We start from the raw sequence: 23,088 nt of genomic DNA, 5'->3' as shown, positions 1-23,088 counted from the left end.
CAACTAGTGGCTGCAGTTTGCATTTGTGTTATCGATTCTTGAAAAGAACTTCACTGAATCGAATAACAGACATCAGTTTCTACCCCAGGGACATTTCTACAAGCTGGTTGATATCCAGGTGTGCACAAGACATATGTTATTTTTTAACATTTGTCGACATTAGGTGGAGAACTTTGGCGCGTTCTCATCAAAAACCCACCAAGCTACCTTGCTTGTTCCTAATACTCCATGGACCTTCTGGACAGATATTTGGATAACAGTAGACCGATTTTCGTAGATGAATTCATTTGTATTTTCCCTGGTGAGCTTGTCTGTCCTTGGATTACAAATGCATTTTGTATTATACAGTGGTGTACAGCTTTCATTAAAATTTTGGAATGCACTCCGTGTAGCATTGGAGATTTGGTAAGATTTCTCTGTGGCCAATCACTCATTCCAAAGGACAAAGCGAATGAGTTAATCACATTTTGAAGAACAGTTTTCAATGTTTGGTTTCATCACTATGGAAGAACTGAGAAATTTGCTTCACAAAATATATACACTGCTCAAAAACTAAAGGGAACACTAAAATACCACATCCTAGATATCACAATGAAATATTCCAGTTGCAAATCTTTATTCATTACATAGTGGAATGTGTTGAGAACAATAAAACATAAAAATTATCAATGTTAATCCAAATTAATATCCTATGGAGGTCTGGATTTGGAATGATACTCAAAATCAAAGTGGAAAATCAAATTACAGGGTGATCCAACTTCAGTGGAAATGCCTGAAGAGAAGGAAATTATGCTCCGCAGTGTGTGTGGCCTCCACATGCCTCTATGACCTCTATACAATGTCTGGGCATGCTCCTCAGGAGGTGGCGGATGGTTTCCTGAAGGATCTACTCCCAAACCTGGATTATAGGACAGTCAATTCCTGGACGATCTGTGGTGCAACGTGGCACTGGTGGATGGAACGAGACATGATGTCCAAGATGTGCTTAATTGGATTCAGGTCTGCAGAATGTGCAGGCCAGCCCATACCATCAATGCCTTCACTATGCAGGAACTGCTGACAAACTTCAGCCACATGATGCCTAGCATTGTCATGCATCAAAAGGAACCCAGGGCCCAGTGCACCTGCATAAGGTCTCACAATGGGTCTGTGGATCTCATCCCGGTACCTAATGGCAGTCAGGGCAACTCTGGCGAGCACATGGTGGGCTGTGCGGCCCTTCAAAGAAATGCCTCCCCACACCATAACTAACCCACTGACAAACTGGCAGCAGAACAGTCTCCACAGCGTCTCCAGACTCTGTCACGTCTGTCACATGTGCTCAGTGTTAACCTGCTCTCATCCATGAAGAGCACAGGGTACTAACGTAAAATCAGCCAACCATGGTGTTCTCTGGCAAATGGCAATCGCCTTGCACGGTGTTGGGCTGTAAGCCCAGCACCCACTTGTGAATGTTAGGCCCCCATACAACCCTCATGGAGTCTGTTTATGACAGTTTGAGCAGACACATAGATGTTAATGGCTTGCAGGAGGTCATTTGGCAGGGCTCTGGCACTGTTTCTCCTGTTACCCGTTGCAAAAAGGAGGACGTAGCAGTCTTGCTGCTGGGTTGTTGCCCTCCTACGGCCCCCTCCACGTCTCCAAGTGTACTGGCCTGTCTCCTTAGATCTGCTCCATGCTCTGGAGACTGTGCTGACAGATACAGCTACCTTTCTTACCACAGTTCGCATTGATTTGCCATCCTGGATGAGTTGCACTACCTGAGCAACTTCTGTCGTTAGACCGCCTCACGCTAGTTTACCTAACCTAACCTAACCTACCTTTACCTAACTTGAAAAGAAACTGTCCCACAATAATACCAGGGAGGTTTGGTCAGGAATGAAATTTTGACTGGGCTTAAGCTGAGGCCTGAAAATGATCCAGGAACAATGGACAAGGCTAATGAGATGAATGAGTATTTCAATAGATTTAGCAGTACATGTGTATTGCCAACTGATAGTGGATGGGAATTGGGTGAAAATTCTGCAACATCGATATTGAAGGATGAGCAGACTAATTTTAGAGTATCCGAAAATGATGTGAGGAGGCAGTTTAAATCACTTAACATTGGTAAAGCAGCAGGACCAGATGGACTCAGCTCACGTGTCCTTAAAGTGTGTGCAGACCAGCTGTGTACTGTCTTTACGCGCCTATTTAATGGAAGTATTCAAACACAGAGGGTACCTGTGTTATGGAAAACTTCCTGTCTGGTGTCGGTACCCAAGACTTCTTCTCCTGCAACCCTAAATGACTATCGTCCTGTAGCCTTAACATCTCACGCTATGAAGGCCATGGAAAGATTAGTGCTTGCTCACTTAAGACCGAGGGTCAATGCTTTTATCGATCCCCTTCAGTTTGCTTACCGACATAGATTGGGGGTGGATGATGCTATTCTTTCTCAGTTACATAGGGTACACTCATTTCTGGAGACTGACGGAACCACGGTGCGAGCGATGTTCTTTGATTTCTCGAGTGCATTTAACTCCCTGCAGCCACTTTTACTACACAAAAAGATGACTGATATGAAGGTGGAGGAGGGGATGAGAAATTGGATAACTGACTACCTATCAGATCGGCCACAGTTTGTACAGATGGGAGCAGTGGTGTCAAGCAGATTATTGAGCAGTGTTGGTGCCCCCCAGGGAATGGTGCTTGCGCCCTTTCTATTCACACTGTATACTTCAGACTTTCAGTATAAATCTGAACTTGCCACCTTCAAAAATTTTCGGATGACTCTGTGGTTGTGGGATGCATTAGGGGAGATCGGGGGGATGAGGAATATAGAAGGGTGGTGTCGAATTTCGTGGATTGGTGCAATGGTAACTATCTACAACTAAATGTTAAGAAAACTAAGGAGTTGGTGGCCAACTATAGCAGGATTAAGTTGGAATGCTTACCGATCACTATTGCTGGTCAGGAGGTCGAGCAGGTGGAGAGTTACAAATATTTGGGGGTCCATTTGGATAGCAAACTGGACTGGAGATGCCACTCAGAGTTTGTCTACAAGAAGGGGATGAGCAGATTGTATTTCCTAAGGAAGCTGAGGTCTTTTAATGTGTGTAGCAAAATGTTAGAAATGTTCTACCAATCTGTGGTGGCAAGTGCCATCTTTTTTGCAATCACGTGCTGGGGTAGTAGTGTGTGGGCCTCTGATGCTAATAAGCGGAATAAGATTATTAAGAAGGCAAGTTCTGCTGTCGGCTGTAATCTGGACTCTTTTGGGGAGGTAGTGGAGAAAAGAACTCTGAAAAAGTGTATGACAATTATGAACAATAATGCACATCCATTATATGAGCTATTCATGAGACAGAAGAGCACCTTCAGCAACCGGCTAATACTTCTGAGGTGTAAGAAGGAAAAATATAGGAAATCGTTTGTGCCAACTGCCATGGGGATGTACAAGAATAACATTAGGATTAAACCACCAAGGTGAATGTCTACTTATTTCTCTACATTTCAGTTCACTCGTTGTGTATGTCCTATTCTAATGTATAATGTTCTTCTGTCAACAAACGGTCATGTCAACTATGTAATTCCTTTATGATTTTTATGATTTAAGTTGTGCTGCTGTGATACCATAATTTCCCACGGGATCAATAAAGTGTATCGTATCGTATCGTATCGTATAGGGGTAAGAGCAATGACCGCATGCAAAAGTGACCTACACAACAGCCAGAAAGGATGAGAACAGAGAAATGGTCTGTGGTCACCACCTGCAGAACCACTCCATTAAAGGGGTTGCCTTGCTAATTGCCTATCATTTCTACCTGTTGCCTGTTCCATTTGCACAGCAGCAGGAATAATTGATTCACAATCAGTGATGCTTCATATCCGGACAGGTTGACTTTGCAGAAGTGTGATTGACTTGGAGTTACATTGTGTTGTTTAAGCGTTCCCTTTATTTTTTTAGCAGTGTATAATGAAAATCGATGATACCAGAATAATTTTCATTTCACAGCTTCTCTTATAATATATAGAAATATACATCCATCTTGCTGTTTCAATGGTCAGAATGTCACCACTTTCACCAAGATAAAAAGAGTCCAAAATACCACACTGTGGAAGAGGCAGAAAACGTTGTTCCTGTTTGGGTCAAGCAGAGACATAGTCAGGGACAGAACACCTGTACAAATTGCCAATGTTTCGGGGGTTCTCCACCTTGCTAAAGCATTTTTGAGGCAGGTCAATCAGATCAGCATTAAGCTGCAGATACCAGCATCATTGCAGATTCCCAAATTTTTGAAGCGTCCATTTCTAAGCCACTGATTTTCAATTGTTTCTGCAGAAGTCCCTTTGTTACCTGACAGTCCTCTCCTAACATTCATGATAAATTCAAGGTCAAATAAATTTTGAATGTTAAAAGATTCAGAGGAAAACTAGAATCCTGCAGTTTGGTTAACCTATAGTCCAAAGGTAAAAAATGTAAATTATGTTTTATTTCTATGTGGAAAATATTAAAATTGCAACATCAACAAGGAAAAGTCATGGGACCATGTTAATGATATCAAAATGATGAAGAAATGAAAACAAAATGTTCAAAAACAACTCTAATTTATTCACTATTGACCTTGAGTGCCATCACACATTGGCATGTAGTCAATGAGGTTATTAATGTTCGCATGAGGAATGTTCTGTTATTTAGGAAAATCATCAAGTTCTGCTGCTGGCAACTCCCTTTTCCAATTACTGATCAATAATGTACCAGATGTGCTCAATGGAAGTCCGAAGATGCTCCAGCCATGGTAGCACATTAAGGCGATGCAGGTTTATCATACTATCATGAGAAACATGTCGCCTGGTGTTGTTGTCGTGAAAAACAGCTTCTGGGAAACTTTGGAAAAATGGCCATACGGCTTGGTCCATGAACAAATCAATGTATTGCCAAACCGTTAGTGTATCTGCAATAAATACTACAGGGGTCCAACTACCATACAGTATGCCACCCCACACAATAAACCCAGGATTAGGACCGGTTGCTCATACATCATAAATAAATCGAGATGTTTTAAAAACGTTGTTTCCATTTTTATATCATGTACATATCATTAATATGTCTATCCATCCTGTGCTTTCCATAATTTCACAACTTTTCCTTCTTGGAGTTACAATATCAATGAGGAGTGTAAAAATTGTGTTTTTCATCTATGCTTCCAATAATTCTGCCAGTAAAATTTATGTAAATAACAAAAATTCTGTACAAACCCTAAAATTCAACAAAATAATTGTTGAATTTAGTGGTCCCTACTCACCTGTAGGAATCTCCGCTTTACACCGCTCATTACCCCTCACATATGTCTCTGTAGTATTAATATGGGTCAGCTCTTTACCCTGTTAAAAATAATATAAAAGTCAAAGATCGATGCAGAAGTTGCGTGAAATTATTTTTAAGGACAGAAGAGATATTTTAATGTGACGACCAAAATTGAAATGACATCACTAAATATCACATAGCTGCAGGTCTCCTGCACGAACCCAACCTGTCGGCTTCTATTTCTAACCTGCAGTCTCCATAACCAGAAATTGTGAGAAGATCCAGACAACATCTAATGTCTATTATCAGCTTTATCCGGTCATCTCCACCAGGTATAAAAATACTGAATGGGCAATGTATTATGGTTCTCGCACATTGTGCTTATCTTCAAAATCATGGGTACTGTTGGGGTCTTGCGTCTGAACCCCATTGGCAATACGGAATTTGAGAGTATGCGCCGAAGGAGCCATAGACTGTAAGGCTATATTCACACTTAGCGTTTTTTTCCGTGGAACCGCCGCGATTTTGATGCTGCGGGTCCGCAGCAGTTTCCATAGCGTTTACAGTAACATGTAAACCCTATGGAAACCGCAAACCGCTGTGCACATGCTGCGGGAAAAACCGCGCGGGAACGCAGCGGTTTACAACCCGCAGCATGTCACTTCTTTGTGCAGAATCGCTGCGATTCTGCACCCATAGGAATACATTGAACCGCTTACTTCCCGCATGGGGCTGTGCCCACGTTGCGGGAAGTAAGCGGATAATGTGCGGGTGGTACCCGGGGTGGAGGAGAGGAGACTCTCCTCCAGGCCCTGGGAACCATATTTGGGGTTAAAAAATAAAAAATCTGGTTATACTCACCCTCTGATGTCCGGAGCTCCTGGGCGCTGCACGCGGCCGTCCGGTCAGAGTTGCTGTGCGACCAGGACCTGCGGTGACGTCGCGGTCACATGACCGTGACGTCACGAAGGGTCCTTCTCCCACAGCATCTTTGGAACCAGAACGCCGGGTGCAGCGCCCAGGAGATCCGGACATCAGAGGGTGAGTATAACCAATTTTTATTATTTTTAACATTACTATTGATGCTGCATATTGCTGCATATGCAGCATCAATAGTATAGGCGGAAACCCGCAGCGGAAAACGCGGAACAAACCGCGATAAATCTGCAGGGAGAACCGCAGTTGTTTTGCCCTGCAGATTTATCAAATCCGCTGCGGGAGAACCCGCAGGGACCCGACGCAAGGTGTGCACATAGCCTAATGCTGCCAGCAGAGCGAATGTGTACTCTGCCATGCATCATTTTCAAGCATATATGCCGACTGGAAACAGACACCGAGATTTAGTAGACACGCTGTCATGTACTTGGAACCAACCATCACTATACAATAAATGGGACATGAAGAATAGTCCTTCTGTCATAGGGTAAACAGCTGCCAAAAAAGGAGGAACATGGTTGACCACAATTCTTAGGTAAGCCTTAGTGTTCAAACATCAATCTACTGTATCGGAGGACCTAGAATGTACTCAGAAAACATTCCCCACATCGTTCTCCATGTACACCAGCCTGATAAAATGGGTTAAATTGGTACATAAAATTGGGGCTAAATTCTGAAACTCCCATCAGAATGGTGTCACAGAAATCTAGATTCATCAGACCAGACGTTTTCCACTGCTCAATGATCCAATTTCTCCACTATTTCACCTACTGGAGTCGCCTTTTTCTGCTCTAGACAGCAACGCTCTCTCAAACTGGTGGTCTACTGTTGTAGCCCATCTAAGCTAAAAACCAATGATTTTTTAATTTGGACACCTTTGTTGGTCACCCCTGTCTCCCGCTGGTTCATTCTTGACATCTGACATCCTTCTCTTACCCCTTTCACCAACGAGTTATGGCCACACAATCCACTTATATTGGAAGATTTTACTTGATTACAATATTCTAAACTCTTGATGCCAATGTACGGAAAAACCCACAAGGTCAACAGTTTTTGAAATATGGTCCCTGGCTACTCTAGCACTGATGACTCTGTCTCGGTCAAAATCTTTCAGATTGTTTGATTTTTCTATTATAATGTGGATTCATATGTAAACTGATCTACAGAAAACTTCAGTTTCTTCTGCACTCTGAGATGATAGATCTAATTTCCATACAGAGAAGCTCCAATCATAAATTGAACGTGTCTCTACTAAATTGGCCGTACAGTGTATAATACAAGACCTTCATAGTTGTCTAAACATCATAGGGAGATTTCATGACACCTTCTCTTCATCTACCTGATTATCCTGAAGAACATTGGGATCTTCTTGTTTACAGTCCTGTGGAAGAAGAGGACGGGGACATCTCTCTGGTGTTGTCCTCTTACTGGATAGAACTTGGAGGAAACACAAAGGGACTGAATTCATTCTTTACATACAGATAATTATAGGCCGTGTGTATTTAGTCCAATCTATTACCTGGTGATGTGAGGGGCTGGGGAACCTCCATCCTGACATCCTTGTACAGATCTTTGTGTCCTTCTAAATACTCCCACTCCTCCATGGAGAAATAGACAGTGACATCCTGACACCTTAAAGGAACCTGACACATACAAAGATACCGTCATCCCCCGATCCCTCCATAGCGTTACTGTATAATGTCCCAGCATTCCCAGCAGTGTCACCTCTCCAGTCAGCAGCTCAATCATCTTGTAGATGAGTTCTAGGATCTTCTGGTCTTTGATGTCCTCATGTATCAGGGGGTGAGGTGGAGGCCTCGTGATTGGGCTCAGGGGTCTTCCCCATCCCTCAGACACAGGGGCCTGACAGCGCTCACTAGAGGTCTTCTTCACTACTGTGTAATCCTGGTTATGGAGAGACACATTAATAAACCTCACTACAGACATTTCCAGAGTCCTCACCTCTCCAGTTCTGTCCATCTGTTATTCCCATAGATAAGAATGATGTAATGTGATGTCATCAGAATCTCTCACCTCTCCAGTAAGCCGGAAGAGGATCTCTAGGGTGAGGTGTAACATCCTCTCCGCCATCTTGTCCCTGTCCCTATCCATCCTTGTACGGTCACTCAGGAGAATTCTCTTATATAGAAGATCTCCACTGAGAGGATCCAATATTGTAGGGACCTGAATGGGGAGAAGATAAGCATATGTAAAATCATAAATATCCATGGGTGATTATACAATTACAAAAAAATCATTCAGATGCTGTTTACGTAAAAATAGAAAAAATAATAAAGTTATGGCTTTTGGTAAAAGGGGGAGAAACAGTTTTGTCTAAGGAGATAAAAATTATAGAATTAAAATGGCTGCCATCATGTTTCACAGAAACCTGTCCTAGAGTGTTAATAGGACAGGTGATACTGATCATGTAAAAAAAAGGACAAAAAAAGGACAGGAAATAGGAAAAACCCAATATGTCTAAAGAAAGAAGTAAGACAGGCAATTAACAGTAAAAATAAAGCATTTAAACTACTAAAGCAGGATGGCACCGTTGAAGCTCTAAAAAAAGTATAGGGAGAAAAATACTTCATCTAAAAAACTAATTAAAGCCACCAAAAAGGAAACAGAGAAGCACATTGCTAAGGAGGGTAAAACTAATCCCAAACTGTTCTTCAACTATATAATTACTAAAAGAATCATAAGTGAAAGTGTAGGCCCTTAAAAAATTGTGAGGAAAGACAGGTTGTAGATGATGAGGAAAAAGCTAATATACAGAATTAAACACCTTCTTCTCCACGGTATTCATGGTGGAAAATGAAATGCTTGGTGAGATGCCGAGAGAAAAAGAAAACCCAATATTAAGGGTCACCAATCTAACCCAAAAAGAGGTGCGAAACCGGCTGAATAAGATTAAAATAATAAATCTCCGGGTCCGGATGGCATACACCCACGAGTACTAAGAGAACTAAGTAATGTAATAGATAAACAATTATTTCTTATTTTTAGGGACTCTATAGTGATGGGGTCTGTTCCACAGGACTGACGCATAGTAAATGTGGTACCAATATTCAAAAAGGCTCTAAAAGTGAACCTGGAAATTATAGGCCAGTAAGTCTAACCTCTATTGTTGGTAAAATATTTGAAGGGTTTCTGAGGGATGTTATTCTGGATTATCTCAATGAGAATAACTGTTTAACTCCATATCAGCATGGGTTCATGAGGAATCGCTCCTGTCAAACCAATCTAATCAGGTTTTATGAAGAGGTAAGCTATAGACTGGACCACGGTGAGTCATTGGACGTGGTATATCTCGATTTTTCCAAAGCGTTTGATACCGTGCCGCACAAGAGGTTGGTACACAAAATGAGAATGCTGGGTCTGGGGGAAAATGTGTGTAAATGGGTTAGTAACTGGCTCAGTGATAGAAAGCAGAGGGTGGTTATAAAAGGTATATTCTCTAACTGGGTCACTGTGACCAGTGGGGTACCGCAGGGGTCAGTGTTGGGACCTATTCTCTTCAACATATTTATTAACGATCTGGTAGAAGGTTTACACAGTAAAATATCGATATTTGCAGAGGATACAAAACTATGTAAAGCAGTCAATACAAGAGAAGATAGTATTCTACTACAGATGGATCTGGATAAGTTGGAAACTTGGGCCGAGAGGTGGCAGATGCAATTTAACAATGATAAATGTAAGGTTATACACATGGGAATAAGGAATCAATATCACAATTACACACTGAACGGGAAACCAGTGGCTAAATCTGACACGGAGAAGGACTTGGGGATCCTAGTTAATGATAAACTTACCTGGACAGCCAGTGCCAGGCAGCGGCTGCCAAGGCAAACAGGATTATGGGGTGTATTAAAAGAGGTCTGGATACACATGATGAGAGAATTATACTGCCTCTGTACAAATCCCTGGTTAGACCGCACATTGAGTATTGTGTACAGGTTTGGCCATCAGTGCTCAGGAAGGATATAATGGAACTAGAGCGAGTACAAAGGAGGGCAACAAGTTAATAAAGGGGATGGGGGAACAACAATACCCAGAGAGATTAGCAAAATTAGGATTAATTAGTCTAGAAAAAGACGACTGAGGGGAGATCTAATAACCATGTATAAGTATATAAGGGGACAATACAAATATCTCTCCAAGGATCTGTTTATACCAAGGAAGGTGACGGGCACAAGGGGGCATTCTCTGTGTCTGGGAGAGAGAAGGTTTTTCTACCAACATAGAAGAGGATTCTCTACTGTTAGGGCAGTGAAAATCTGGAATTCCTTGCCTGAGGTGGTGATGGTTCAAGAGAGGCCTGGATGTCTTCCTGGAGCATAACAATACTGTATCTTACAGTTATTAGGGTCTTTCGAAGGATGTAGATCCGGGGATTTAATTTGAAGGAATATAGGCTGAACTTAATGGACAGATGTCTTTTTTCGGCCTTGCCAACTACAGTCCTGGCCAAAAGTATTCACACCCCTGCAATTCTGTCAGATAATACTCAGTTTCTTCCTGAAAATGATTGCAATCACAAATTCTTTGGTATTATTATCTTCCTTTAATTCGTCTTAAATGAAAAAACACAAAAGAGAATGAAGCAAAAAGCAAAACATTGATCATTTCACACAAAACTCCAAAAATGGGCCAGACAAAAGTATTGGCACCCTCAGCCTAATACTTGGTTGCACAACCTTTAGCCAAAATAACTGCGACCAACTGCTTCCGGTAACCATCAATGAGTTTCTTACAATCCTCTGCTGGAATTTTAGACCATTCTTCTTTGGCAAACTGCTCCAGGTCCCTGATATTTGAAGGGTGCCTTCTCCAAACTGCCATTTTTAGATCTCTCCACAGGTGTTCTATGGGATTCAGGTCTGGACTCATTGCTGGCCACCTTAGAAGACTCCAGTGCTTTCTCTCAAACCATTTTCTAGTGCTTTTTGAAGTGTGTTTTGGGTCATTGTCCTGCTGGAAGACCCGTGACCTCTGAGGGAGACCCAGCTTTCTCACACTGGGCCCTACATTATGCTGCAAAATTTGTTGGTAGTCTTCAGACTTCATAATGCCATGCACACGGTCAAGCAGTCCAGTGCCAGAGGCAGCAAAGCAACCCCAAAACATCAGGGAACCTCGACCATGTTTGACTGTAGGGACCGTGTTATTTTCTTTGAATGCCTCTTTTTTTTCTCCTGTAAACTCTATGTTGATGCCTTTGCCCAAAAAGCTCTACTTTTCTCTCATCTGACCAGAGAACATTCTTCCAAAACGTTTTAGGCTTTTTCAGGTAAGTCTTGGCAAACTCCAGCCTGGCTTTTTTATGTCTCGGGGTAAGAAGTGGGGTCTTCCTGGGTCTCCTACCATACAGTCCCTTTTCATTCAGACGCCGACAGATAGTACGGGTTGACACTATTGTACCCTCGGACTGCAGGGCAGCTTGAACTTGTTTGGATGTTAGTCGAGGTTCTTTATCCAACATCCGCACAATCTTGCGTTTAAATCTCTTGTCAATTTTTCTTTTCCGTCCACATCTAGGGAGGTTAGCCACAGTGCCATGGGCTTTAAACTTCTTGATGACACTGCGCACGGTAGACACAGGAACATTCAGGTCTTTGGAGATGGACTTGTAGCCTTGAGATTGCTCATGCTTCCTCACAATTTGGTTTCTCAAGTCCTCAGACAGTTCTTTGGTCTTCTTTCTTTTCTCCATGCTCTGTTGTGAATTCTGTGGCCAGGCTCCCTCCTGTGGTCGAGAGTGGTACTTCGGCTGGTTCTGTCTATGAGCTTCCTTTGGTGGATGAGAGTGGTACTGCGGCTTCTGAGTTTCCTTCCTCAGGTGATGTACTGGAGGCCCAAAGTACTAATGCTTCTCAATAGAGGGAAAAGAGAAGTTCTGAGACCATTTTTTTTTTTCTTTGCACTGTGTTCTGTCTTTCTTTTCCCCTTTACATCAGGGTGATTCAGAACACAGGTGTGGACATGGATATTCAAGGTCTGTTCTCTTTGATGGATAATCTCGCTATAAATGTACAGAATATTCAAGATTTAATGGTTCAGAATCCTATGTTAGAACCTAAGATTCCTATTCCTGAGTTATTTTCTGGCGATAGAGCAAAGTTTTTGAATTTTAAAAATAATTGTAAACTATTTCTGGCTTTGAAACCCCGCTCCTCTGGTGACCCAGTACAACAAGTTAAGATCATTATTTCTTTATTACGTGGCGACCCTCAAGACTGGGCATTTTCCCTTGCGCCAGGAGATCCTGCATTATGTAATATTGATGCGTTTTTTCTGGCGCTCGGATTGCTGTACGACAAACCTAATTCAGTGGATCAGGCAGAGAAAAATTTGCTGGCTCTGTGTCAGGGTCAGGATGAGATAGAGATTTATTGTCAGAAGTTTAGAAAGTGGTCCGTGCTCACTCAATGGAATGAATGTGCGCTGGCAGCTATTTTCAGAAAGGGTCTCTCTGAAGCCCTTAAGGATGTCATGGTGGGATTTCCTATGCCTGCTGGTCAGAATGAGTCTATGTCTTTGGCCATTCAGATCGGTCGACGCTTGCGCGAGCGTAAATCTGTGCACCATTTGGCGGTATTATCTGAGCATGAACCTGAGCCTATGCAGTGCGATAGGACTTTGACCAGAGCTGAAAGGCAGGAACACAGACGTCAGAATGGTCTGTGTTTCTACTGTGGTGATTCCACTCATGCTATCTCCGATTGTCCTAAGAGCACTAAGCGGTTCGCTAGGTCTGCCACCATTGGTACGGTATAGTCGAAATTTCTTTTGTCCGTTACTTTGATCTGCTCTTTGTCTTCCTATTCTGTCATGGCATTTGTGGATTCAGGCGCTGCCCTGAATTTGATGGACTTGGAGTTTGCTAGGCGCTGTGGGTTTGTCTTAGAGCCCTTGCAGTGTCCTATTCCATTGAGAGGAATTGATGCTACGCCTTTGGCCAAGAATAAGCCTCAGTATTGGACCCAGCTGACCATGTGCATGGCTCCTGCGCACCAGGAGGATATTCGCTTTCTGGTGTTGCATAATCTGCATGATGTGGTCGTGTTGGGGTTGCCATGGCTACAAGTCCATAACCCAGTATTAGATTGGAAATCAATGTCTGTGTCCAGCTGGGGTTGTCAGGGGGTGCATGGTGATGTTCCATCTCTGTCTATCTCATCATCCACCCCTTCTGAGTTCCCAGAGTTCTTGTCTGATTACCGGGATGTATTCGATGAGCCCAAGTCCAATGCCCTACCTCCGCATAGGGATTGTGATTGTGCTATCGATTTGATTCCTGGTAGTAAGTTTCCTAAGGGTCGACTGTTTAATTTATCTGTGCCTGAGCACGCCGCTATGCGGAGTTACGTGAAGGAGTCTTTGGAGAAGGGTCATATTCGCCCGTCATCATCGCCATTGGGAGCAGGGTTCTTTTTTGTGGCCAAGAAGGATGGTTCGCTGAGACCTTGTATTGATTACCGCCTTCTAAATAAAATTACGGTCAAATTTCAGTACCCCTTAGCGCTGCTGTCTGATTTGTTTGCTCGGATTAAGGGGGCTAGTTGGTTCACCAAGATAGATCTTCGAGGTGCGTATAATCTTGTGCGTATTAAACGGGGCGATGAATGGAAAACAGCATTTAATATGCCCGAAGGCCATTTTGAGTACCTGGTTATGCCATTCGGACTTTCTAATGCTCCATCAGTGTTTCAGTCCTTTATGCATGACATCTTCCGAGAGTACCTGGATAAATTCCTGATTGTATACTTGGATGATATTTTGGTCTTCTCGGATGATTGGGAGTCTCATGTGAAGCAGGTCAGAATGGTGTTCCAGGTCCTGTGTGCTAATTCTTTGTTTGTGAAGGGGTCAAAGTGTCTCTTTGGTGTTCAGAAGATTTCATTTTTGGGGTTCATTTTTTCTCCTTCTACTATCGAGATGGACCCTGTTAAAGTTCAGGCCATTTATGATTGGACTCAGCCAACATCTCTGAAGAGTCTGCAGAAGTTCCTGGGCTTTGCTAATTTTTATCGTCGCTTCATCGCTAATTTTTCTAGCATTGCTAAACCGTTGACTGATTTAACCAAGAAGGGTGCTGATGTGGTCAATTGGTCTTCTGCTGCTGTGGAAGCTTTTCAGGAGTTGAAGCGTCGTTTTTCTTCTGCCCCTGTGTTGTGCCAACCAGATGTTTCACTTCCGTTCCAGGTCGAGGTTGATGCTTCCGAAATTGGAGCAGGGGCTGTTTTGTCGCAGAGAAGTTCTGATTGCTCGGTGATGAAACCATGCGCCTTCTTTTCCAGGAAATTTTCGCCTGCTGAGCGAAATTATGATGTTGGCAATCGAGAGTTGCTGGCCATGAAGTGGGCATTCGAGGAGTGGCGTCATTGGCTTGAAGGAGCTAAGCATCGCGTAGTGGTCTTGACTGATCACAAGAACTTGACTTATCTCGAGTCTGCCAAACGGTTGAATCCTAGACAGGCTCGTTGGTCGCTGTTTTTCTCCCGTTTTGACTTTGTGGTTTCGTACCTTCCGGGCTCTAAAAATGTGAAGGCGGATGCCCTGTCTAGGAGTTTTGTGCCCGATTCTCCGGGTTTGTCTGAGCCGGCGGGTATTCTCAAAGAGGGGGTAATTTTGTCTGCCATCTCCCCTGATTTGCGGCGGGTGCTGCAAAAATTTCAGGCTAATAGACCTGACCGTTGCCCAGCGGAGAAACTGTTTGTCCCTGATAGGTGGACGAATAAAGTTCTCTCTGAGGTTCATTGTTCGGTGTTGGCTGGTCATCCTGGAATCTTTGGTACTAGAGATTTGGTGGCTAGATCCTTTTGGTGGCCGTCTCTGTCGCGGGATGTGCGTTCTTTTGTGCAGTCCTGTGGGATTTGTGCTCGGGCTAAGCCCTGCTGTTCTCGTGCTAGTGGGTTGCTTTTGCCCTTGCCGGTCCCGAAGAGGCCTTGGACACATATCTCTATGGATTTTATTTCGGATCTCCCCGTCTCTCAAAGAATGTCGGTCATTTGGGTGGTTTGTGATCACTTCTCTAAAATGGTCCATTTGGTGCCCTTGTCTAAATTGCCTTCCTCCTCTGATTTGGTGCCATTGTTCTTCCAGCATGTGGTTCGTTTACATGGCATTCCAGAGAACATCGTTTCTGACAGAGGTTCCCAGTTTGTTTCGAGGTTTTGGCGAGCCTTTTGTGCTAGGATGGGCATTGATTTGTCTTTTTCCTCGGCTTTCCATCCTCAGACAAATGGCCAGACTGAACGAACCAATCAGACCTTGGAAACATATCTGAGATGTTTTGTTTCTGCGGATCAGGATGATTGGGTGTCCTTTTTGCCTTTGGCTGAGTTCGCCCTTAATAATCAGGCCAGCTCGGCTACTTTGGTTTCGCCGTTTTTCTGCAATTCTGGGTTCCACCCTCGTTTCTCTTCAGGGCAGGTTGAGTCTTCGGACTGTCCTGGTGTGGATACTGTGGTGGATAGGTTGCAGCAGATTTGGACTCATGTAGTGGACAATCTGACTTTGTCCCAGGAGAAGGCTCAACGTTTCGCTAACCGCAGGCGCTGTGTGGGTCCCCGACTTCGTGTTGGGGATTTGGTTTGGTTGTCATCTCGTTATATTCCTATGAAGGTTTCCTCTCCTAAATTTAAGCCTCGTTTCATTGGTCCATATAGGATTTCTGAGGTCCTTAATCCTGTGTCTTTTCGTTTGACTCTTCCAGCTTCTTTTTCCATCCATAACGTGTTCCATAGGTCATTGTTGCGGAGATACGTGGCACCTGTGGTTCCATCTATTGATCCTCCTGCTCCGGTTCTGGTTGAAGGGGAATTGGAGTATATAGTGGAGAAGATTTTGGATTCTCGTGTTTCGAGACGGAAACTCCAGTATCTGGTTAAGTGGAAAGGTTATGGTCAGGAAGATAATTCCTGGGTCTTTGCCTCTGATGTCCATGCTGCCGATCTGGTTCGTGCCTTTCATGTGGCTCATCCTGGTCGGCCTGGGGGCTCTGGTGAGGGTTCGGTGACCCCTCCTCAAGGGGGGGGTACAGTTGTGAATTCTGTGGCCAGGCTCCCTCCTGTGGTCGAGAGTGGTACTTCGGCTGGTTCTGTCTATGAGCTTCCTTTGGTGGATGAGAGTGGTACTGCGGCTTCTGAGTTTCCTTCCTCAGGTGATGAGGTTAAGTCGTTAGGTGCTGCTCTATTTAACTCCACCTGGTGCTTTGATCCTGGCCTCCAGTCAATGTTCTAGTATTGGTCTTGCTTCCTCCTGGATCGTTCCTGTGGCCTGTCTATCCTGCATAAGCTAAGTTTTGCTTGTGTTATTTTTGCTTGCTATTTTTTCTGTCCAGCTTGCTTTATTGGTTTTTCTTGCTTGCTGGAAGCTCTGAGACGCAGAGGGAGCACCTCCGTACCGTTAGTCGGTGCGGAGGGTCTTTTTGCCCCTCTGCGTGGTTGTTTGTAGGTTTTTTTGTTGACCGCAAAGCTATCTTTCCTATCCTCGGTCTATTCAGTAAGTCGGGCCTCACTTTGCTAAATCTATTTCATCTCTGTGTTTGTATTTTCATCTTACTCACAGTCATTATATGTGGGGGGCTGCCTTTTCCTTTGGGGAATTTCTCTGAGGCAAGGTAGGCTTATTTTTCTATCTTCAGGGCTAGTTAGTTTCTCAGGCTGTGTCGAGTTGCATAGGGAGCGTTAGGCGCAATCCACGGCGACCTCTAGTGTGGTGTGTTAGGATTAGGGATTGCGGTCAGCAGAGTTCCCACGTCTCAGAGCTCGTCCTTTGTTTTTGGTAATTGTCAGGTCACTTTGTGTGCTCTGAACTTCTATGTCCATTGTGGTTCTGAATTACCTGTTCATAATAATGCTCAATGTGGTACACACAAGGACACAGGACAGCGGTTGAGTCCACTTTAATCCATTTCAACGGCTGCAAGTGTGATTTAGTTATTGCCAACACCCGTTAGGTGCCACAGGTAAGTTACAGGTGCTGTTAATTACACAAATTAGGGAAGCATCACATGATTTTTCGAACGGTGCCAATACTTTTGTCCACCCCCTTTTTTATGTTTGGTGTAGAATTATGTCCAATTTGGCTTTAGGACAATTAATTTTTTTGTGTTTTTTCATTTAAGACAAATTAAATGAAGATAATAATACCAAAGAATTTGTGATTGCAATCATTTTCAGGAAGAAACTGAGTATTATCTGACAGAATTGCAGGGGTGTTAATACTTTTGGCCATGACTGTATGTTACATGTGCAAGATGAAGCCCAGATACTGAGAGCACAATCTATATCACGTAAGCTTTCCTCAGGTTAAATCAGCCACTCAGCATTCAGAAAGACACAGTGGGAGCAGTTTTTCCTTACCTAAGCACTCCAGATATCTCTAGTATTAGATCAGATAGACTGGGAGGACAGCAGCGTGAGCAGTCTTTTACTTCAACAGAAAGAAAAAGTTGGAATGCGGAGACATTAAATCTAGAAAGTTAAACAGATAATTAGTGATGAACAAACGTGCTCAGATAAGGTGTTATCCCGCATGTTTGGGTGCTAACCAAGTGTCATCGGCACACTCGAAACAAAATGCTCGACTCCCAGCGGCTGCATGTCTTGAGGCTGTTAATCAGCCGCAACAGATGCAGGGATTGTCTGTTTGTTAGGCAATCCATGCATGTGTTGCGGCTGCAGAGGCGTAGCTAGAGCTTTTGCCGCCCGGGGCTGTTCCCGAGTTTGGCGCCCCTCCCCCCCCCGGCTCAATACACACAAAAGTTACCAAAAATGGTTTTCCTGTTTTGTAGAACTTAAACTGGGCCTAATGGTGTCACCCCCACATGCCACACCTGTGACTTAATACCACCACACCATGACCAGGCCACATAGTGACCGAATAATACTACATACAAGGGACAAATACCACAACACCATTTCCAGACCACATATTACCACCACATAGTGACTGAATACTACAATACTGATCAGTAATAAAAAAAAAACCCACAATACTATCACCATAAGTGCCAGTATTCACAGGAGATCTGTACTTAGTATACAGTGTCTGTGTAGAGGTAATACAGAGATCACTGGTGACATTATACACAGGACCTCTATATAGTATACAGTGTATAGTGTCAGTGTATAGGTAACACTGACTCACCAGTGACGTCTCTAGGTGAAGTCTTTCATCTTTCATCCAGCACAGACCGCCATCATTCCTTCCAGCCAGGACTCGTTTCTGCAGGAAATAACACAGTTATCTCGAGCTCCGCTTGCAGAACACATTACTTAATTTTTCACAACTTCTACATTACATCACATGAAGAAAAAAAGGCGATATAGTGTCACTCTGCACAGTAACAGGACCGCCCCCCCATTTAAAACAGTATACTCAAAAAATAAAATAAATACATCACTGCAGTAATAATATCCCTTAATTATCCCCTATTATGCCTATGGTAACACTATTCCCCACCCTGGCCCCGTTTATCTCATTCCTGGCTCCAGCCATATGTTCTCGCATCCTGCCCTCATGAGTATCCATTCTACCCCATATGATCTCCCCATCCTGCCCCACCAGCCTCCATCGTATCCATCCTGCCCCATGATCCAATCCTGCCCCATGATCCAATCCTGCCCCGTGTCACCAATCATGCCCCGTATCTACATTCTGCCCATGCCTCAAGTCCTGCCCCTAGTGTGTCTAGCATATTACCCCCATGTTGTCCAGCAATCTGCCCCAGTGTGTCCAGCATATTACCCCCATGTTGTCCAGCAATCTGCCCCAGTGTGTCCAGCATATTACCCCCAGTGTGTCCAGCAATCTGCCCTAGTGTGTCCAGCATATTACCCCCAGTGTGTCCAGCAATCTGCCCCAGTATGTCCAGCACTGCCCCCAGTGTGTCCAGCAATCTGCCCCAGTGTCCAGCCTTTCCCCAGTGTGTCCAGCAGTCTGCCCCAGTGTGTCCAGCATATTACCCCCAGTGTCCAGCATTGCCCCAGTATGTCCAGCATATTACCCCCAGTGTGTCCAGCAATCTGCCCCAGTGTCCAGCATTGCCCCAGTGTGTCCAGAAGTCTGCCCCAGGGTCTCCAGCATTGCCTCAATGTGTCCTGAAATCTGCCCCATGGTCTCCAGTATTCAGTGCGTCCAGCAATCTGCCCCATAGTCTCCTGTATTGCCCCAGTGTGTCCAGCATTCTGCCCCATGGTCTCCAGTATTGCCCCAGTGTGTCCAGCATTCTGCCCCATGGTCTCCAGTATTGCCCCAGTGTGTCCAGCAATCTGCCCCATGGTCTCCAGTATTGCCCCAGTATGTCCAGAAGTCTGCCCCAGGGTCTCCAGCATTGCCTCAATGTGTCCTGAAATCTGCCCCATGGTCTCCAGTATTCAGTGCGTCCAGCAATCTGCCCCATAGTCTCCTGTATTGCCCCAGTGTGTCCAGCATTCTGCCCCATGGTCTCCAGTATTGCCCCAGTGTGTCCAGCATTCTGCCCCATGGTCTCCAGTATTGCCCCAGTGTGTCCAGCAATCTGCCCCATGGTCTCCAGTATTGCCCCAGTATGTCCAGAAGTCTGCCCCAGGGTCTCCAGCATTGCCTCAATGTGTCCTGAAATCTGCCCCATGGTCTCCAGTATTCAGTGTGTCCAGCATTCTGCCCCATGGTCTCCAGTATTGCCCCAGTGTGTCCAGCATTCTGCCCCATGGTCTCCAGTATTGCCCCAGTGTGTCCAGCAATCTGCCCCATAGTCTCCTGTATTGCCCCAGTGTGTCCAGCAATCTGCCCCATGGTCTCCTGTATTGCCCCAGTGTGTCCAGCATTCTGCCCCATGGTCTCCTGTATTGCCCCAGTGTGTCCAGCATTCTGCCCCATGGTCTCCTGTATTGCCCCAGTGTGTCCAGCATTCTGCCCCATGGTCTCCAGTATTGCCCCAGTGTGTCCAGCAATCTGCCCCATGGTCTCCTGTATTGCCCCAGTGTGTCCAGCAATCTGCTCCATGGTCTCCTGTATTGTCCCAGTGTGTCCAGCATTCTGCCCCATGGTCTCCTGTATTGCCCCAGTGTGTCCAGCATTCTGCCCCATGGTCTCCAGTATTGCCCCAGTGTGTCCAGCAATCTGCCCCATGGTCTCCTGTATTGCCCCAGTGTGTCCAGCATTCTGCCCCATGGTCTCCAGTATTTCCCCAGTGTGTCCAGCATTCTGCCCCATGGTCTCCAGTATTGCCCCAGTGTGTCCAGCAATCTGCCCCATGGTCTCCAGTATTGCCACAGTGTGTCCAGCATTCTGCCCCATGGTCTCCTGTATTGCCCCAGTGTGTCCAGCATTCTGCCCCATGGTCTCCTGTATTGCCCCAGTGTGTCCAGCATTCTGCCCCATGGTCTGCAGTATTGCCCCAGTGTGTCCAGCAATCTGCCCCATGGTCTCCAGTATTGCCCCAGTGTGTCCAGCATTCTGCCCCATGGTCTCCAGTATTGCCCCAGTGTGTCCAGCAATCTGCCCCATGGTCTCCAGTATTGCCCCAGTGTGTCCAGCATTGCCCCCAGACAGTCAGACATAAAGAAAAAAAAAAAGTAAAATCCTCACCTCTCCCGTTCCTAGCGCAGGTCCGGTGCAGCCAGTCAGCGTCTCTCCGGCTCTGCGATGCTCAGGACAGAGAGGCTGAGCGGCGCGCACAGTAGTGACGTCATCGCGCCCTCTGCTCTGAGACGTCGCAGAGTCAGAGGACGCTGAAGCCGCAGGAACCAGGAGAGGTGAGTATTAGAGCGGAGAGCGGGGAGCGGGGAGCGGGGGTGGGGGGAGCTGGCCCTGGTCGTGGCGGCGGACGGCGCCGCCCGAAGATTTAAAGGGGCGTCTTTTTTTTTTTTTTTTTCTCTTCTCCTGCAGCGCCGGCCGCCCCCCGCATTGTGCCGCCCGGGGCGGACGGCCCCCCCCGCCCCCCCTTCCTACGCCACTGTGCGGCTGATGAACATATTATTCGAGCACGCCGAAGACACTATTAGCACCCGGGCATGCTGGATAACACCTTATCTGAGCACGTTCTCTCATTACTACAGATCAATGTTATGCGTACCCAAGAATGACAGAAATGAAATCCAAAAATGTTAGTATTTTGTCCAGAACTTAATCAGGTTAATCAGAGGAGTAGCAAGGGAATTCATACAAGGGGAGGTGAAACACAAGTTGGTTCCCATACTGGGAAAATTGTGCTTAGAATTACCTTAATATCATTCTAGTGGTTGTGAACACCGCATCGGGCACCTCAGAAGATATCTGTGCATTCCAAATTAGCAAAATTACTTAAAGGAGTTGTCTCACCTTATTCAGCAGCAGCGTACAGCTCCCCGCCTCCTGGCTTCACGTTCACTGCACCTCCCTAAAAAATACAATAAAAAGCGATCAATATATCTTATGGACCCCAAAATGGTATCAATGAAAGCGTCAGCTCGCCGCACACAGACCGAACACTGACACAGCTCAATGGATGGAAAAGTAAAAACGTGACGGGAAAATGGAAACACATAACAAATGTGTTTTATAAACTTCTGCGCTTTTTTGTTCACCACAAGAAAAAAATGCAAGTTCTGGTGTAATTATGGTGGAATCACACTGACCGGGACAATCTGGATTCCAGGTCGTATTTACAGCACATCGAGCGTCGCAAAAACAAAGCCCAATGGCAGAATTTTATATCTTTCACTATTTCACCTCAGTCAGAATTTTCTTTATTCAGCGTGCTCTACAGTTCAATGAATGGAGTCATTCACAAATACAACTACTCGCGCCAAAGAAAACGAGCCCTGATACGGCGGGAAATAACCAAGAAGAATGGGAGAAAATAACGAAAGGCCAAAAACAAAATTTTCTGGTAGTGAAAGGGTTACTGTCTCCTGCCCCCGCCCAGTAATGGGGAATCTCCAGCACCTACCTCCACTTGCAGAGCTGCACACCACATATATGGCTGTTCTGTGCGCACAGGACCTGTGATGAGGTCACAGGAGGGGAGGAGTCAGGGGTCACATGATCAGGGGCCTCAGTGTATGCAGGACTCTGCATTCCTGGTTGTCATGGTGCTGGATGAGGGGAAGTTTCTGTGTGGGGTCAGGAGGGGTTTATAGGGTGGATGTAGCAGAGCAGTGTGTGAATGAGGTGTATGGAGCGGATCCGCGTGTGTACGAGGTGTACAGAGCAGAGCCACGTGTGTATGAGGTGTATGGAGCGGAGCCGTGTGTACGAGGTGTACGGAGCGGAGCCGCGTGTGTACAACATACCTCCCAACTTTCGAGGAAGAGAAAGAGGGACAAAGTTAGCGGCCCACGGCAAATTTTAGGCCACACTTCTGACCACACCCATTTCACAACTAGTCACGCCCCCAACCACACCCATTTAGCACTTCTGATCACAATGTTTCATAAACAATAATTATAAACAAAAAAACGGCTCCTCTCCATACATCTCGTACACACACGGCTCCGCTCCATACACATTGCACACGCTGCTCCGCTCCGTGTACCTTGCACACACGTGGCTCTGCTCTGTACACCTCGTACACACACGGCTCTGCTCCATACACCTTTCACACGCTGCTCCGCTGTGTACACCTTGTACACACGCGGCTGTGCTCCATACACCTTGTACACACACGACTCCGCTCCATACACCTTTCACACGCTGCTCCGATCCATACGCCTCTTACACACACGGCTCTGCTACATCCACACTGTAAACACCTCCTGACCTCACACATACGCTTACCCTCCTCCAACGCCATGACAACCAGCAGAGTCCTGTACACGGAGGTCCTCCCGATCATGTGACCCCCTGACTCCTCCCATCCTGTGACTTCATCACAGGTCCTGTGCGCA

At 45.3% G+C, this 23,088-nt stretch overlaps 1 pseudogene; it reads right to left on the bottom strand.

Moving 5' to 3' along the window:
- Positions 1-22,209, bottom strand: part of LOC138666670 (zinc finger protein 850-like) — an 89,074-nt pseudogene extending 66,865 nt beyond the window's left edge.
- Positions 22,210-23,088: the final 879 nt, after the last annotated feature.

Source organism: Ranitomeya imitator, chromosome 2, assembly GCF_032444005.1.
Source record: "Ranitomeya imitator isolate aRanImi1 chromosome 2, aRanImi1.pri, whole genome shotgun sequence".
In the NCBI taxonomy this organism is placed as follows: domain Eukaryota; kingdom Metazoa; phylum Chordata; class Amphibia; order Anura; family Dendrobatidae; genus Ranitomeya; species Ranitomeya imitator.
The sequence above is the reverse complement of the archived record's forward strand: the minus strand, read 5'-3'. Positions and strand labels throughout refer to the sequence as shown.